This window comes from Pan paniscus, chromosome 9 (genome assembly GCF_029289425.2).
Source record: "Pan paniscus chromosome 9, NHGRI_mPanPan1-v2.0_pri, whole genome shotgun sequence".
NCBI classification, from domain to species: Eukaryota; Metazoa; Chordata; class Mammalia; order Primates; family Hominidae; genus Pan; species Pan paniscus.
In genome coordinates, this window is record NC_073258.2 from 128,912,891 (window position 1) to 128,932,598 (window position 19,708).

Here is a 19,708-nt window from a genome sequence, read left to right on the forward strand (position 1 = left end):
TATATTATATGTAATATATAGTATGCATAAATGATTTTTTATTTCATATTATTAATAAAATAAAATATAAATGTTTAAAAACTTTAAATCTATTAGGAGAAAATATAGGTGCACATATTTAAGATTTCAGAGTAGGGAAAGATTTATTAAAGCAGACACAAAAAGACAAAATCATAAAGAAAAACTCTGATAAACCCGACCAATTTAGACTTAAAATTTATGCATAAATAATGGCATATAAAACAAAATTAAAGGCCACTGACTGGAAATATGTTCAGCACATATAAGTCTACACTCAGAATATGAAAATAAATATATTCAATACAAAAATATCGAAGAATGTAATAGAAAAATGGACAAAGTATCTTCATGTGTCATTCATGGAAAATGACAAACTGAAATGGAAAACTGCATATGTTAAATGCAAGTGAAAACATGCTCACCTATAAAAATGATCAGGAACATTTTTAAGAAGTAAGACACACTTTAAAATCCACCAGACAGGCAAAAATATCAATGTTTAGCCAAGAATGAGAGCAAATCGGAACTCTCATTTAATACTGGTGAGAGTATGCTAATAGAATCATCACAAAGAGCAGTGGCATCACCCCAAAATGTTTATACTCTGTAACCCAGCCATCCAAGGTGAGAATGCTTCCCTGTGTGTGTGTTTGGCCTAGAGAAAATCTATGAACTCTTACAGAGTAAAGATAACTATATACAAGGATGTCCCATACAACAATGTTGTAGCAAAAAGGGGAAATAATGCAAACGTCAAGTGGTAGTGAATAAAGTTACATAGTTAGATACATGGATAAATTGTGATATGTTCATATAATAAAATATACTGCGGTTAAAAAGAATAACCTACGTATGTATTGTCATGAATCTGCTTTGAAAATATAATATTGAATGAAAAAGCAAGTTAGAAAACTTTACATGTACTGTATTTAAATAATGCAAATGAATGATATAGCTTTGCAAATATGTATAAACTATATATATTTTTGTATATGTGCATATGTTATAGTTAAAGGGTACATATATAGAACTGGATGCACATCAAATACTTCTTAATCGCTAGCTCTGGAAGGGAAGGGAATGCAGATTAGGAAGGACATCACACGGGTCTCAATTTTACCTACTACATCTTTGCCTTCGAAAAAGTGTAAAGAAAACTGGAAAAATATTAACAGTTGTTCCATTTTGGTAATGGATAAGTGAGTATTTATTAACTTTTTTTCTTTTATTAAGGGAAAATACCTAAATTCAGGAGCTTAGTGAGGGCTACAGGGTTTCCAAACCTAGAGAATTTAAAAAGGATCTTAAAGAAATAGCATATAGATGGGTGTGGTGGCTCATGCTTGTAATCCCAGCCATTTGGGAGGCCAAGGCAGCTGGATCACCTGAGGTCAGGAGTTCGAGACCAGCCTGGCCAACATGGTGAAACCCCGTCTCTACTAGAAATACAAAAATTAGCTGGGTGTGGTGGCGGGTGCCTGTAATCCCAGCTACTTGGGAGGCCAAACCCAGGGGGCGGAGGTTGCAGTGACCTGAGATCGTGCCACTGCACTCCAGGCCTGGGCGACAATAGCGAGAATCTGTCTCAAAAAACAACAACAAACAAGAAGTAGCATATTTATAAGCAGAACAGATACCATGGTAAGGGCACCCAAGCACATCATATTTGGAAGAAGTGAGAGAACAAGGAGAAGGAAGAAAGGAGGCCATCAACACAAATTCTCTCAGATACTAGAACAGCTGTCGCTGACTTGCATTCTTTTGCTCCAAGGTCTCTAATGAAAATCCATATATGGACGTTAGAAGATTAGCCTCAAATTAAGAAAGAATTCTCTAGCAATTACAATTTTGAAAAATTACTTGGCAATCTCAGGAGGTAGTAAGATGCTATCACTGAAGTTAGTCAAATCTAGTGTGAGTACAACCTGGTATGAATACAGCTTTTGGAGTTGAGTAATGCTTGCCATAGTTTGAAGTTTGGCTATGGGGAGAATGGCAAGCATGATAACACCGTCGACTCCAATAACAAGGCATTTTGCAGAGCATTTCAAAAACTCCCTTACTTAATTCTTAAAATCACACTAGAGGTTGGTAGTACTTCATTATTCTCATTTTACAAATGAAGGTGAATATCACATGCGTGGTAGAGATTTGAATTCGGATTGTTCCGACTGTAAGGCCTGAACACATCATTAAGTTCCTTACGACCACTAGAATGTCAAGATTTATGAAATCAAAGAACTAGAGTTCTAGTTGTGAAATTTAAGGTTCACCAAGGTTAGATGTCTTGAAGATGCTTGGGCCAATTCAGAGTCCCTGAAGGCAAACCACTTAAAAGTAAACTTCAAAGGGTACTATTTGGTCTCGTAAAGTCTAGTTTTAATGCTATGAATGTTACTGACTCTACAACATAATAGGAAGTTGCAAAATAAATAAATAAATAAATAAAACCTGACACAATGGTAGAGGGATTTGTACAAAAGAAGAAATAAGTACAAAGCCCAGTTCTTGAGACATTCGGTGTCTGTGGGCGTGGGTGTTTCACCATTCAATGATCCCATGACCCTACACAGTCCACATTTTCAATGTACCCCTTACTCTACTCCTGTCATATGCTCAATCCTTATCACTTGAAAAATCTGTGAAATATTCTATATTCTCATAGCCTCAACCAAACCCTTCCCACACAGCTAACTGCCTGGCATTCATTTTATCTATATCTGAACAAGAGAGAGGTAGATGAGTCAAATATTCCAGAATTGTAACCTAGAGTGTGAAAGAAGTGTAGGTGTTTGCAACACCAAGTTTCGCTTACTCCCCCAGGCGGGGGGACCCTCTGGGGATGACGTGGAATTTGTCCACTTAGCCTCCGTGTCTATGTTGGTTAAGAAGGGCACTTCTCCAAGAATATTGTGTCCAGGTAGAGGAAACAAATTACAAGAAAATTAAACCCAGACCAAAAAGTACCTCTCATTGAACCCTTGTGGCTATGCAGATTCCTCAAAGAGAACCTGAAGGACTCAGTGAGTTCTGGTTCAGAATTTGGGGTCAAGGGTCAGACCCACAACTAAATGTGTTTTGTGCAGTAAGAGATAAAATGGTGGGAAGGGGTGATGTGGGTGCTGCTTTGTCTCAACCACGTCCAGTGAAAAGCTCAACACTAGTGTTCTGGGACAGCCCGAAGGAGGACAAATGGGAACAAACACAACCTCTCCAGCTCTGCAGGCAAGAAGCTCCCTTAGCACTGCTTCTCTTGCCTTCCTTCCCTTTCTCTCTCTCACCTCCACCATGATTAGGATGCTGAGCATGTCAGAGGTCATTCAAATGACTTTGCTAGTGAAAACTTAATTTCCCCCAAATATGTGCATGGAAATATAATCAGGGTAGGTATCGGATCCCAAAGTTTTGGTCTCCAAGGAGTACATCTCCAGACAGCCACCGAAAGAAGCCAGTTGGTCCGAGCCCAGAGAGGTAGCTGTGCAGAATGTTCAGGGCACTCTGGACCTTTGGGCTTCTCTGTCCGGGACAACTCTGCTGCCCTCACGGTCGAAATGGCTCTTCAGCAGGGATTTCTGCTAAGCCCGGAGAGCAATCAGGGCTGGGTACAGAGGAGATTTTATGCATCTGAGCAAGAGCGACTGAAAGAGAAAAGTGTTCTTGGCAGGAGCTTAAATTTCTGATTCTGGAAAAGGATTCTATTCAAATTTCTCAAAATTACAGAATTATAAGTACAAAGTCCAGGCTGGGCATGGTGGCTTACGCCTGTAATCCCAGCACTTTGGGAGGCTGAGGCTCCTAAGGTCAGGAGTTCGAGACCAGCCTGGCCATCAAGGTGAAACCCCATCTCTACTAAAAATACAAAAATTAGCCAGGCATGGTGGTGCACACCTGTAATCCCACCTACTTGGGAGGCTGAGGCAGTAAAATTGCTTGAACCCAGGAGGTGGAGGTTGCAGTGAGCTGAGATCGCACCACTGCACTCCAGCCTTGGCAACAGAGTGAGGCTGTGTCTCAAAAAATAAAAAAAAAGTAAAATAAAAGCACAAAGCCCTATGTCGTTATTCATTACACAGAAAACTTCCCTGTGCAAAGAAAAAAAAAAAAAAGTACAAAGTCCTGTGTAATTTTTTGTTACAACCCATCTATGAATTGAGGGCCCTGGTAAGCTCCATCTGAAATCGGCATCATATTTGCATACATAAGGAGAGTTCTGAGACCGGGTGCATACTTGTGGTTAAAGTCCCATTAGAATAGCTCCTGTATAGAATACATTGTACACACAGGCTGTAAACTCAGACAGTTATGGGAGAATATCAAGGCTAGGAGCCACATGCGAAGACACTTGCAGGCATGCGTCTGGAGCAAGTAAACCTCTGAGCTTCAATTTTCTCATCTGTAACAATGAAAGAGTCGTACTTACTCTAACCATCTTAGAAAGGTGATTAATTGTGGCAATCAAATAGGGTAATTGCATTGTTCTCCCCAGACTGCCACAACTAAATACCATAGACTGGGTGGCTTAAACAAAGACATTTACCCATTTTTCACAGTTCTGGAGGCTGAAAGTCCAAATCAAGGTGCCAGTGACATGGTTTCTGGTGAGGGCTCTCTTCCTAGATTGCAGACAACCATTGTCTTGCTGCAGCCTCACATGGCAGAGAGATAGAGCTCCTTCTAGTCTCTTCCTCTTCTTATAAGGGTGCTAATCCCATCATGGGACTCTTCTCTTGGGACCTTACCTAAACTGAATTCATGTCTGAAGGGCCTAACCCCCCAATCCCAATACCATCATGATGGGAATTAGGGCTTCGACATATGAATTTGAGGGGGTCACATTCAGTTCATATCACTAATAAAATGAAAGTTTTATAAGTTATTTAGAACTCTGTAAATCCACTTGGTATCATCACCACCATTACTAACGTAAGCTTCATATAATATGTTAGAGCCTGATACAATACCTGTCATTTTCTTTCCTTGAGGATGATGGCATTTTAAGGAAACTTACAAACATGCTCTAATCCCTGTCCCCATCCCTACTTTCCACATGAGGAAACAGATAAAGCTGGGTATAAATTCTACCTTCATATTTTAATAAGTATTGTCCTAGAACAAGTTATTTCACCTCTCTAAGGCTTCATTTCTTCATTTGTAAAAAAGAGACAATGCTGATAACACCTACATTGTCAGAGCTGTGATGAAGTTTAAATCACACAATGTATGTGACATGCATACACTAGTCCATATTAACACAGAGTAATAGCCTGATATTGTTAGTGTTAAATGTCACTGAATGTTAAATGCTTCTGTTATGTTTTGTTATTATTAATGTTATTGTTAATCACAGAGTTGGACTACATACCAAGTCTCCTGACATCTGGTGTTCTTCAGAAAAAGAAGGCGTTCTCATCTAGCAAAGCCAATTAAGGCTAAGAACAATTTTTTTCTTAATGACAAATCTTACTAGGTCTTTTCCAGCTGTGTTTTTTCCATCTAAACAGTAAAGTTGAGTGCAGGGGAAAGCCAGTTTCTGGAAGTACCCACTAGAAGGGCAGTAAGTAGAATAGGACTCAGGTTACAAACCTCAGTAGGTTTTAGCTGGGCCTTGTTGCTAAGATACCTGTATTTTCCTGAAAACCAAAGGCAATATAAAGTCTGGTTTGAAGCCATAGAGAAAACTTTCCTGTGCAAAAAATATCACTGGATCCTCTCTTCTGCAGATAGCTCGCTGTCGAGGGGAGTATTTTCTCACATGGTGTTTACCTTTTCTCTGTACTAAGTCTATTTGTTAGTGTTTAGAATTGCTACTTTACTTTTCTAAAATGAGAACAACAACAACCAAAAAATCAAAGTATGAGTGCCCAGTCAGAACTGGTAGGGTTACTACCGAGTGTTCAATGACCAAGTTCTCTGCCAGAGGGGGGTACTGAATGTTTGCCTCATTCCCAGGCTTCCTCGGCCTAAGTAGAAAAAGTTAATGGATTAGCCCTGATGAATGACTGAGGCTCTCAGCAGGCATGGGCTCCAAGCCAGAAATCAGCCCTATGTACAGACAGCAGCCATGTCTGGGGTTGCTGGACGTGGCTGATAACAGGACCGGAAACCCATCAGAGACACCCACCCCCTTACCTCTGGGCCTCATCAAAATTACCTGCCAAAGAGACTCTGCTCCAGACCAGCACCTTGTCAGCCTGTTTTGTAATAGAAAACAGCTGTCCCTGTTGAGAGGCAGAGGTGGAAAGAGTGAAAAGAATGGAGAAAATGCACCATTCATAGCTTCTCTGGTTGTGCAGAACTGAAAGTTGCAATCACACGGCATGTAAAAATGGGAAATTCTAGGGACCCTGCGGGAATGATAGTAGCCTCCTCTGAAGGGGCTGATAGGAAATCACAGCTACTGAATTTAAATCAAAGACGACTGTTTATCCTTAATAATGGATTTTGAGTAGAAGCTGAACACTGCTTAGCAACATCCCAGGGATAGCAGAGGCAAAGTGGTAGAGAGTTTTGATCAGGCAATTCAGGTAGGGAGTAGAATCCTCATTGCTGCTTCTTCCTATTTGTTGCTGTAATTTAGTGCCTAGAACAATGGCTATTGCGTGGCATTGTGCTCCACAAATTCTTGTTGAATGAATAATAAAATTCATGACCTGCATTTTCTAAGGCTGAGCAGAATGAATTTTTTGGTTCATGTGATCACAATTTGACTCAACGTTCTATCACTTACTAGCTCTGCTGTCTTAGGAAAGTTCCTCAATATATCCAAATCTTAGTTCACTTTTTTAAAAAATTGGGCTTGAACAGTTACCTTATATTGAGAGGTGACAGCGTGCTGGCAGTCCTCACAGCTCTCACTGGCTCTCGGCGCCTCCTCTGCCTGGGCTCCCACTTTGGCGGCACTTGAGGAGCCCTTCAGCCCGCCGCTGCACTCTGGGAGCCCCTTTCTGGGCTGGCCAAGGCCGGAGCCCGCTCCCTCAGCTTGCGGGGAGGTGTGGAGGGAGAGGCGCAGGCGGGAACTGGGGCTGCGCGCGGCGCTTGTGGGCCAGCGCGAGTTCCGGGTGGGCGTGGGCTGGGCGGACCCCGCGCTCGGAGCAGCCGGCCGGCCCTACCGGTCCCGGGCAGTGACGGGCTTAGCACCTGGGCCAGCAGCTGCTGTGCTCAATTTCTCACCGGGCCTTAGCTGCCTTCCCACGGGGCAGGTCTCGGGACCTGCAGCCCACCATGCCTGAGACTCCCCCGACTCCGTGGGCTCCTGTGCGGCCCGAGCCTCCCCAATGAGCGCCGCCCCGTGCTCCACGCGCCCAGTCCCATCCACCACCCAAGGGCTGAAGAGTGAGAGCGCATGGCCCGGGACTGGCAGGCAGCTCCACCTGCAGCCCATTGCGGGATCCACTGGGTGAAGCCAGCTGGGCTCCTGAGTCTGGTGGGGACGTGGAGAACCTTTATGTCTAGCTCAGGGATTGTAAATACACCAATCAGCACCCTGTGTCTAGCTCAGGGTTTGTGAATGCACCAATGGACACTCTGTATCTAGCTGCTCTGGTGGGGACTTGGAGAACCTTCGTGTGGACACTGTATCTAACTAATCTAGTGGGGACGTGGAGAACCTTTGTGTCTAGCTCAGGGATTGTAAACGCACCAATCAGCGCCCTGTCAAAACAGACCACTTGGCTTTACCAATCAGCAGGATGTGTGTGGGGCCAGATAAGAGAATAAAAGCAGGCTGCGGGAGCCAGCAGTGGCAACCCGCTCGGGTCCCCTTCCACACTGTGGAAGCTTTGTTCTTTCGCTCTTTGCAGTAAATCTTGCTACTGCTCACTCTTTGGGTCCACCCTGCTTTTATGAGCTGTAACACTCACCGTGAAGATCTGCAGCTTCACTCCTGAGCCAGCGAGACTACGAACCCACCAGAAGGAAGAAATTCCAAACACATCCGAACATCAGAAGGAACAAACTCCCGACGTGCCACCTTAAGAGCTGTAACACTCCCCGCGAGGGTCCCCGGCTTCATTCTTGAAGTCAGTGAGACCAAGAACCCACCAATTCCGGAGACTATATGACTTTAAAGATCGCTAAATTAAATAGAATGTGTTCTTAAATATCTTTCATGAAATGTAAGCTCAGTAAATGATAAAAGGGATCATGAACTGTGTGGTCATCCGATCCCACAGTAACTATTAATGTATATAAATGATGCCCAGATTTAACAGGACAGGATAAAAGTAATACCACAAACACTAAGAAATAAATGTTAATATCAGACTGTTGCCTTGTTAATAGTGGGGAAGTGTCACGTTTCAGAGACATCCTAGTTATTTACATCCAGAAGAGGTTTCACCAGGCACATTATATAGAAGAGCTCACCAAGAAACAGTGAGCTGAAGAGACCTTGCATAGCCAGCTAACACCAGAGACAAAGATCATGTGAAAAACTAGAAGCCAGTTGTGAAAGGGGCACCATCAGCATCACTGGTCCTTGCATTTATAAAGAGGCAATTTAGTTTTTTAATTAGATCAGGTTTTCTGACTAATGAAATAATATCTCTGTACAAACATATACATACACACATGCAGGTACCCAATACACAGAAAAAAAGAGTTAATTGAAGAATAGGAAAGGAATTTGAGATCACTCAAATGAGATCTTCAAAATTCAAGTATACATATTTCACTCATAACAGAAACAGGAAGCTGTGAATAAGGAACAGTCATAAAACAAGGAAGATGTCTTTGAAATCAAGATTATAATTGCCATCTACATACGGTTGCTTGCTCTATGTCTCTTTCTCTTTCTCTTTCTTTCTCTCTCTCACTCTGAAACTTCCAAATGTCTTCTATTAACAGGACACTTAATTCCAGGTGACGTATGTATCAAATTAGAATTCTAGCCCTTCTATATAGTCTCAGGTTGTCTGTCATCTCTCCCCGAATGTTTCTGAGTCCCCCACCTGCAGTTCCCTGTGGCTTTTTCAGTGAGAATGTGCCACTCAGCTTTTCTAATGGGGTCTTCTGGTGGCCCTGAGTGCTGAGATCACTAAGGAAATACTTTAGTGTTGACAGACTCGTCCTGGGCCCAAACAAAGCCCACCTTCTGATGTCAGAAGGGGCACTTAGAAGTGAATCAGCACTCTGTCCTATCAGGCTTTCTATTTATGAAGAACAAGAGGTGAATAGCACTGTCCTTGCTGTGCACACTCATATTCCTCTGAAGCCCCTTTGATACAATAACTCAGCTGGTTCTGTCTTCCTCTCAGAGCATGGAATCTCTCCTACCAATGGGGGGACTGTGTGGTTTGAAAAAGCTCCTGTAGGTGGTTCTGATTCAGAACACCCCACCCAACCAGCACTGGATTGAGAACTAGGGGTCAAAAGGCACACTGAACGGTAGACGTGAGGCTTCCTACGTCTCTTATTTCACAGACTTTATGGAAAAGCAGGTTTGGAAATGAATGAACCCAGGATGAAAATTTAAGTCTCTATAAAATATTTTTCATCTGCAAAGAAACAACTTTTTCCTCTACCAAAGTTATTTCAGATACATGTGTCTTCATTATGGTCATCTGGGTATTTGTAAGGAATGCCACATCCCTTGCATTTCAGGTGTGTTGTGAATTAAAGATTACATTATTTTCCTTTTATCCTTATCATCTCCAAACCTCCTATACAACAATTGCAAAAGAAGTAATACTGCAAAGTCTCAAGTCTGTTGTGAGGATTAATTTACTTAGATTACAGAAGATATTTAAAACAATACAAGGTGCTTAATGTATAAAACCTATTATCATAGTTAACTTTTCTTTTAGTCTTATGGCTACATTGTGTAGTAAATATTGTATAATCTGCATTGCATAGTCATACAAAAATGTCATCTTCACAGTACATTTCTAATAACCTGGAAAGCATTCTGTCATTTTCTTAATATTGGCATGATTCTTGGGTTTGGTTAAAAGGGATTAGAAGAGATCCATTCTCCCCATCTCTACTAAAAATACAAAAAAATTAGCAGGGCCTGGTGGCGGGCGCCTGTAGTCCCAGCTACTTGGGAGGCTGAGGCAGGAGAATGGCGTGAACCTGAGAGGCGGAGCTTGCAGTGAGCCGAGATCACGCCACTGCACTCCAGCCTGGGCGACAGAGCAAGACTCTGTCTCAAAAGAAAAAAAAAAAAGAAGAAGAGAGATTCATTCTGTGTTTGGTCTCTTTTCTCCCCTGTTTGAATTTGTCACAGCCCTTTCCCTATACTGAATCTGATTGCTAGGAAACAGTCCGTTGTGAAATATGTCTCAATGTTACACTTATTTGCAATATATTCAGCTTTACTCCATGCTCTGGCATTGTTCTCTCTAATGAGATCAATGTATTGCCAAACTGAGTCACTGGTTCCTTCCCTTCTTCCAAAGAAAACAACGGCAATTCCAAGGAATTCTTTTCTTTGTTAGTTTTTAGCCTCCTATTTCATTTCTATTATAAATAGCATCAATTATCTGATGTGTAGCTGACAGAGAAGTTTGCCTCCCATGAATCATTTCATTCAGCTGATTCGGCAAAACATTTGACCATGAACGTGCATGCGTGTGTGTGTGCACAGACTCCAGTGCCTGAGTTTTCGTATAAACTAGATAAAGGCCATTTGTCTCCAGATTAATGATAAACAAGATTAAGAACACAGTTTCTAAGTTTTGTTTCATTTGGACCTTCTCGAGCTGCATTTAGCCGATACTAAGTTATAATGACCTTTGGCAAGTTCACAAGTTTCCAGGGGTCCAGGATAGTAATTAGCTCTTAATTGTAAAAACAAGTGCTGCTGAAGAACATAAGGTCATAGGAAAATCAGGAATCAGGACTTTGTACAGAAAAAAAAAAAGTGAATAAAATAATGTTTATTCATTTATGAATCACTCAGTCATGATTTTCTTTTTATAATATCATCGAAAGAAATAAAATGCCTTGTGTTTAAATTTTCCCTATGCTTGTATTTCAGCCTCATCAAGAGATGCTACTCCTGATCTTTTCATTTTACTTTCCTCGGGTCTGCCCAAACTCAGTGTCTCTCCTAGGGAAAACCACCCAACTCATGAAAAACTGTTTGTAAGAAAATGTTCTCAACACAAAGAAATAATAAAGGTTTGAGATGATAAATATGCTAATTACCCTGATCTGATCACTAGACATGATATGTATGAAAACATCACTACGTACCTTGTAAAATTATTATACGTCAATTAAAAAAAGGGAAAATGTGTTGTGCTTAATTATAATAAGAAAATTTAAACAGATTGATGAGAATTCAAATGTTTTCACTGATGTGAATATTAGTTAACAGGAAAAAAGAACTCATAAAAACTGTTCCATACTTGTTTTACCCCAAAATGTTAATCCATGCTGTTATAGATAACCTGTGAGACACACAAATGCTTTTCCAACTCATTGATTTCAAATCAAAGTAATGATGATATGCCAAAACGCTCCTCAATGTGAACATCAGTATTTACGTTTTAATGTCAGTTACAAAGATCCCTGGGCGGGCCCGGTGGCTCACACCTGTAATCCCAGCACTTTGGAAGGCCGAGGCTAGTGGATCATGAGGTCAGGAGATCGAGACCATCCTGGCTAACACAGTGAAACCCTGTCTCTACTAAAAATACAAAAAATTAGCCGGGCTTGATCGTGGGTGCCTGCAGTCTCAGCTACTTGGGAGGCTGAGACAGGAGAATGGTGTGAACCCGGGAGGCGGAGCTTGCAGTGAGCTGAGACAGCGCCACTGCACTCCAGCCTGGGCAACAGAGCGAGACTCCGTCTCAAAAAAAAAAAAAAAAAAAAATCCCTAAGCAGAGATTTGGGATGCTTTATATTCATGAATCTTTAATTTAGGAGTTCAAGATACCACAAACTGGCCGAGTGTGGTGGCTCATGCCGGTAATCCCAGCACTTTGGAAGGCCAATGCAGGTGGATCACTTGAGCCCTGGAGTTAGCCTGGGCAACATGGGGAAACCCCCCGTCTCTACAAAAAACTACAAAAGTTAGCCAGGAGTGATGGCATACGCCTGTAGTCCCGGCTACTCAGGAGGCTGGGAGGATGGCTTGAGTCCAGAAGGTGGAGGTTATAGTAAGCCGTGAACATGCCACTGCACTCCAGCACGTGCAACAGAGCAAGACCCTCTCCTCTTCCTCTCTCACAAAAAAAAAAAAAAAAAAGAAATCACAGAACTACATTACTGCATATTTGTTTGTGTACAATTTACTTTTAATGTGACAACTTCTAGTTTCCCAATAAACTGAAATCCTACACTGAAAAAATAAATCCAGTAATTCACAATTATGTGTTTTGGCTGGCCAAGCATGTTTATCATTTTAAAATAAAATACAGTGCTGCAAAAACAGTTGTAGTAGCTTGGCAATTGTGTTTCAGTACTGTAATGCATGGGTATCAGAAGAGATTGGGCAGATTTCAGCACATTAAGTTACATTTTATTATAGTTCGTTACATTTTATTATATTTCATTACATTTAAGAAAAAATTAACTGAAAATGCCATTTTTCTTGTTATCAGCATGGAAAGGCCTCAGTATAATAAGTACCATGAATTGATTTATTGAGCACTTACCATGTGCCAGTCAATTGACACTGTTGTCACGTAGTCTTTTAACATGCCTGTGGAGTAGACAGATTATTTTTATTTACATTTATAGATGAAAGTGAGTTTTGGAGAGGTAAGGTAACTGTACTCAAGTTAAAAAAGAAGAAAAAAGGTAGTAAGTATAGTAAGTAGAGGTTCTGAGAATGAAACCCAGCTGCATATGACTCCTTAGACTATGATAACTTCTCTGCTATTGTCATTTGCACAAGCTGGCTAAAAATAAACAAATAAAAGGAGCAAAACTAAAACAAAGAGATCTCACGCACACAAGATGTGCACATAGACTCCTACACCTAAGGAATCATCATACACTAAAAGGCCATATGTTTCCAGGTATTTTTCCTGAAGAGTTGATGGAAATGTATCCTTTGAAGGGTATAATGTGCCACCAATCTTTACCATTCTCCTCCCTCCCATTGCTCTAGTGTCTTGTGTTTTGAGGTGAGTATCCTGAACCAGACCTCTGAGTAGCTGAGTCTGTAGGTAAAACACACATTCATATCATGGACCCTAAGGAGGCTGTGTGCCAATGTATCCATTCGTTTACATGCTAGATCAAAGGCTGTAAACATCATTCCTGAAGACGCATGTGATCATCTTAGCAATGCTGACGTGTACAAATGTGGATGAAGATCAAATTTGCTTAGAGTTGTCTTTCTTTAGCTATTTCTCTTTTAAACCTATGCTTGGAGTTTTAAAAGAGTTCAAAGCAAAAGTTAAACAATTTTATACCAGCTCTCATCCAGGATAAGACCAGTAGCATCACCAACACAATCAAAATGGTCCCAAGCAATGTTCCATTTGAGAATTCTTTTACCACAAACTTTTAACCCTCATGTACTTTAGAGGAAAACATTTTGTTTATGCTTATTTCAGCAAACATTACTGAGTAAAACTGATGGGCTCTTTAAGTTGTTTCACAAGGTTTGATTTTAAATCAAGATGCTATAAATTAAGAAGGCTTTTAAAAATTCAACTTTCTAAAGATGTCAAATTTTACTGGGTATGTTTAAAATCACAGGAAATGTTCTAAATAATATTTCAACTTGCAAAAGATGTTCAACTAAAAACCTGATGGAAAATAGCCAAGCATGGACAGCTTTACAGCAGAGGGGAGATGAGGCAGGGCTTGTCAGGACTAAATGAGCTATGAAAATCATTCAAGTGTGGGTTCCAATAATGGCTGCACAATTGCCTTCTATGAGACCTCTGCTCTTCATTGACTCAGAGGTCAACTTTTAAGAATGTATAGAAGATTAAATTGAGATAAGATATGTAAAATGCCTGGCACATCGATCACATGGATGTATAAATTAAATGTACTACTATGACCAACTAGAGTTCTAGACCAATAGAAAGTGTGATACTAAAACATACAAATTGGAGGGTAGCACATAAGAGTTCAGCTGCTTCTTTCGACAGTTTTTAGCATGCTGCTCAGGAGGTCGTCCTTGCAGCAGACTCATCACACATAAAAACCAACAATTCCAATTGGGAGAAAACTGACCCCACTCTCACCCCTCCAAGAGAAGGGTGATGGTTGTACCCTGGAAGGTGTCTGGTCACAGATGGAGAAATTTCTCTTAAAGTCTAGCTCATTTTTATCACATTGGATCCTAGAATGGAAATGGATATTCTTGTGGATAAGCACATTGATGCTAGGTCTGCACTGCCAAAATTCTAATCATGGCTGCCTTCCTCAGATACAGCTATATAATTTATAGGGCCCAATTCCAAATGAAAATGCAGGGTCTCTTGTCCAAAAATCAGGGGTAAAGTGTCATTATGAGAAAAAAATTAAAATTGTAAATTATTAGCACAAATGTTACCATTCATCTTTACATTGTGCATACCAGTTTAAATGCAAATCTAAGACCATTCAACTTGTGTGCAGAATTACTTAAATTACACAATTTGTCTTCCACAATTCAGATATTCATATGTGTTTTGTTTCTTTCCAGAACAGTGGAAACTGCACTTAACTAACTCAACTGTACTTCTCGATATGTGCACATTCTACCAACACTCTCTATCTTTGGCTTACTGATAAGTAAGGAAGGACGAAAAGAAAAAGGAATTATGGCTCGCCCCATCTTTCCCTTTCCTTCTATGTCATCATTACAAGCATAAGTAGTTGGCTACTACAGGGAAGTAACATGAGTAAGCAGGGATGTGATAAAGTGCCTGGGCATTCATGTCTCTTAGAGACATGCCACTGCCTTCTGTGTCCAGTGCAAGTTCTGGTTTGAATAGAAAGCAAAGCCCCATAGGGCTGCAGTACCCATGCTTAGTCATAGATACGACATGCTTACTTTGTGCTTGCTTTGAGTCTCTCTGCACTCGCATGCATTGGGGGTCCACTGGAGTTCTGTGTTCAAGGAACATCATCAACACTACATGTGGATGGAGCAATAAAAAACAGCGGACATCCACATTGCCCATACTTCCTCTGCTCACACGCACATTCTTGTCACATTGAGCTTCAATTATAAAACACAAATTCAAAGATAGAATTATTATGACTTCCAGGACAGTAACAGCGGAGCATTAGACCAAACATGCAACCCTTCTGAGAATGGGGCCCTGTGTGATTGGACAGGCTAAACACCCATAAAGTCAGCCCTGTGCCTTTACTAATTGTGGGAGCTCAGGTATATTTCTAAACCTCTCTGTATCTCAGTTTCTTCTTCTGTAAATTAGGAAAATGATCTTACCTATCCTATCTTATAAATTTGTTGTGAAAACAAGTTTACTAATGTGTAAAGTGCTTGAAATAGTGCCTGGCATATAGCACAATATAATTAATAGCTATTATTGTTATTGTATGATCATCATGATAAAGAATTTTTTTTTAGTGGGGTAGGATCTAAAATTATGTCCTTAAAATGGTATTCAAGAATAATCCTTGAATTTTATATATCTGTACCATCCTTGTCCTCAAATTATCACAAGGTTTAAAAATTATGTTATAGTACAGTTTCTCTACATTAGCATGATTTACATTTCTGGCCAGATAATTAGTTCATTTTTGTGGGGTGTTATCTTGTAGATTATAAAATATTTGGCAGCAAGCCTGACCTATATCCATGAAAAGATAGTAGTACTCTCTCCCCAGTTGTGACAACCAAAAATGTCTTTGGACATTGCCAAACTTGGGGGGGCAAAATCCTCCTCTCCAATCCCACTCTCCCATTGAGAACCACTGCTTTGTCATTATATAGTATCCATCTGTCCAAGAACATTTAAGCTGTCTTGCCAAACAAGTACATCAAGGGCCAAATACCACCACCACCCACAAGCAGCACTCTCAAACTCTAACATAGCAGGACCCCAAAATGACATTCTCCTTAGGTTAACCACAGTCCTATAGCAATCTGCCTTTTCTTCTCACTTACTGAGCAGGGGGGTTCAAGCTGTTTAAAAAAAAAAGTGGAAAGGTTCATTCAAGTCTGGGAACTGTCAAATCTCTGATAAGCCGGTCCAAAGAGACAGAAGTGAATTAGTTCTTGCTCCCAGGATGGGAAGCCCTAGGAGGTATTATTGTCTAGACGATGCTCCAGCCCCGCTCCCTCCTCCCCCACTGCCGAGGACCTTGGCATGCCTCGGCTCAGACAGAGCCCTTATGGAAAGTAACATGAGGATTGTGCTGACTCCAGTGAGTTTGATTTATCAGGACTACTGGCATTTGCAAAAGCAAATGGTCTGTTTGGATGAGATGTTTCCCAGGCAAAACGAAGAAAAAAATCTGGCCAGATTCTCACTGCTCTTGGAACTTCTGAATGTCATTGATGCTTCTCAGCAGAGCGAAAACAACAGGCATTTTATCTGCAGGAGACTGTAGGTGTCCCAGGCATATGTGGCCCCCAATGCGCATCACCTCCTCGAGCACTTTTGAGTCCTTAACACCAAGAATGTCAACAAGCCCACCCTCTACACTGCTCGACTCTGCTTGTTCTGTAGCCTTCCTCACCACACTCCCCTCCTCAGGCCTCCCTCCATTTCCCCTCCCCCAACTCCAGGTCCACTCCCATCTGTTTTCTGTTAAGAGTTCATTTTCAGAGTGCAGGCTGGTGGAATTCGGAGTTCAGACCCCCTCGAGTGATGAGAGTCCTGGGGCTGCTGAAGGTCCCTTCATGCAGTCCCTGCCACCTCCCCCTCCTTTCCCTCCCTATGCCCCATTTGCCCTTGTGCAATAACATGCTGGAGCCCACATCTGTTTTCAATTCCATGTTCATTTGAACTGTTCTGGGAAAATGGAGGATCTCACTAAAGGCTAGGGTCTTAAAGCAACAGCATGAATGCAAACAACTTCATTGGACCAACAAAGAAATACATATATATACATATATCCTTCCATATGCAAGCTGGAGCTATTTCATGGATGATCTCTGTGTCTACACTGGTTCCTGGATGAGGCAATCTATAATTACGGACTCTTAATTCCTTAATTCTTAGTTCCGATGGTCATCTCTTGCCCAATTTCCAATGTGGGAATGTTGCCTGAATTCCATCCACAATCTGAATTAACAGAGTAGATGTTCTCAGACTCCTGTCTTTGGCTTCAGCTTATTGTCTGATCACAACAGTAGATTTTTTTGTTTCCCATTGGAAAAATAATGTAGGGGATTTTGTTTTCATTATTTATCTCTCAGTTTATTGTCAAAATAAAAGATGAAAAATAGACAGTGGTTGTCTTCTAGCAGAGAAGACTAGTGGTATGCTCAGCCTTCAAGCAGAGCACACAGATGATCCTCTACAGAGACGTGATGGTACATCCTCAGCCAAATATCCTTCTTCTTCTTCAGAGAAGTCTATTTGACCATAATGAGGAAGCCATTACCTATATCTTACAGGTCACTGCTAAGTTGGGGGAAGAATTAATTTAAAAAGCTTCAGAGTCCAGAAGATCCTGGAAAAACAAGCTGTGTTGTCATAAAAAAAAAAAAAAAGCCCTAGTGATAGGAAGTTACCATAATAAAAAGAATTTGTTCTTCCAGGAAATGGGGAACCAAAGGTTGTTTATTTGTCATAATGGAGAATATAATGCTTCTATTTCATCCCTTCTCCAAAAACAGCCTGAATGTTGCATGCCCCTGAATCCTTTGAGGAACATCCAAGTCACAGGTACAAGGAGAAGAGAATTATTAACTCAAGAAGTATTCATGTTAATTTAATATTCATATATTCCATATCAATAATGCAACATTCATTTATTATGTACCTTATATATAACAATATGTAATATCCCACCCTGACAACTATTTGTGGAATAATTATACATTCATATGTCTTACAGGTTATATATGTATATATATATACACACATTTATTCAACAAATACTGAGACAATATATAATAATAACCGTAATGTATAATAAACTATATATAGTATGTAACTATTATATGAGTAATGTAAATATATACAAACATGTTGAAATGATGCATATAAAATTAATGTAAAATTATATTCTAGAATGTATAGAACAATCAATATATAATAGATTCATATATACTAGTGACATTCATTCAACAGCAATTTAAGGCACTGTAGCTTGGTAGTTTAGAATTTGGGCTCTGGCACCCGGTTTTTCAAGTTCAAATCTTGTTCAAATCCACTTAATTATTGTGTGACCTTGGCAAGTTACTTCACCTAGCTGGGTCGTGATTTCCTCATGTGTGAAATAGATATAATGACATTAGCTACCCAAAAGGGGTCGTAAGAGATTTTAATAAGTTAATCCCCGAAAAATTCTTTAGAAAACTCTAGCATATGGTTAGAGTTTGATCAACATTAACAGTTATGTGCTCCATCTGGGCAATGCTAGAGTTATGATCTAGTGAGGGAAACAAGCACTAAAATGGGGTGAAGAAGGTGAAATAAGTGGTAAAGTAGTAGGTGCCCCTCATAGAGGAAGGAGATGAGGAGCTTTCTTTCCAGCCCCAGACTCTTTTACAAGAGAGTTCAAGAAAGGATTCCTATTTACTGAGAAGTATAGTTACCACTGAGTTGACATCAAGAACCAATATTATTATCAACTTTCTCTATTTTTTATTTGATTTTACATCAATCTGAGGATGTAATTGGCTTGATTCTCACCCAAAGTTAGTAGGTTTTGAGAGAAGAGGGATTTGGGTACTTAAAGTAGCACCCGATAGATTTACTGCTTCCACAACAAACCCTACCTGTAAAGCTGCTACAAAAAGAATTTTATGTAGTGTCGTCTCTAAAGGTTTTAATCTAATTTTAGGTTGGCATTAAATTTGAAGCCTAAATATTTTATTAAGGAGACTCTCCACAACCTTAATTCAGCTTTTGGTTGGAACTTGGGTTGGATTCTAGAAAGCCTCTTTCTCTCAAATAACAAGCTCATAGGTCAGGTTTCTATAAATAAATGTCACTTTATTTTCATTCACTCAGTTTCCCAACTAACTCAGATATAATTTCTGATATAATTTCACTTATTGATAATCTCAATCCCCTTCCTAGACCCTGCTCACTTTAACCTACAGATGTTCCAGAGGGTAAAGGGTACAAAGGTGTACAGAGGAAAAACAAAATATTTTTTTCAGTCCCAGGGCCTGTTTTAGCTTCTGGCATCTTATCCCAGAGCTCATATTTACCCAAGACTTAATAAAATAAATCTAGTTCTTCACCATAAAGTCTATAGAACTTTGAAACTCCATATACTTTAAAAGAATCTCATAACAAAGGACAAAATGTCCTTGAAGAAATAGTAGTTGCTTAATAAGTTCTTCAAAGGAAAACCTTCCATATAATCTTTTTTTTTAATTAAGAAGAAGAAAAGTTAAAAAAAAAAACCCTCCCATATAATGAAAGGAAAAAATACTGGGAAACAAGACCATATTAAATTTGCCCAATGAGGCAGGCTCATAGGGGGAAAAGTAATGTGCTCAGACCTACCGCTATTGATCATGGTAAGTTTGAAGAAAATGAGATCAGAGAGGGTTAAAAGATTGTTGACTCAAAGAGCAAAGCAGCAATATGACAAGTGTGTTTTGGAAAAGAGACCTGAGTTCAAACCTCATATCTAT

At 40.2% G+C, this 19,708-nt stretch overlaps 1 long non-coding RNA gene across 1 annotated transcript in view; it reads left to right on the top strand.

Moving 5' to 3' along the window:
* LOC130540620 (uncharacterized) overlaps positions 1–11,165 on the top strand; it is a 32,278-nt gene extending 21,113 nt beyond the window's left edge. The window contains exon 4 of the long non-coding RNA XR_008954618.1: positions 11,000–11,165. This is a non-coding gene — a long non-coding RNA (uncharacterized LOC130540620). The remainder of the gene's footprint in view (positions 1–10,999) is intronic.
* Positions 11,166–19,708: the final 8,543 nt, after the last annotated feature.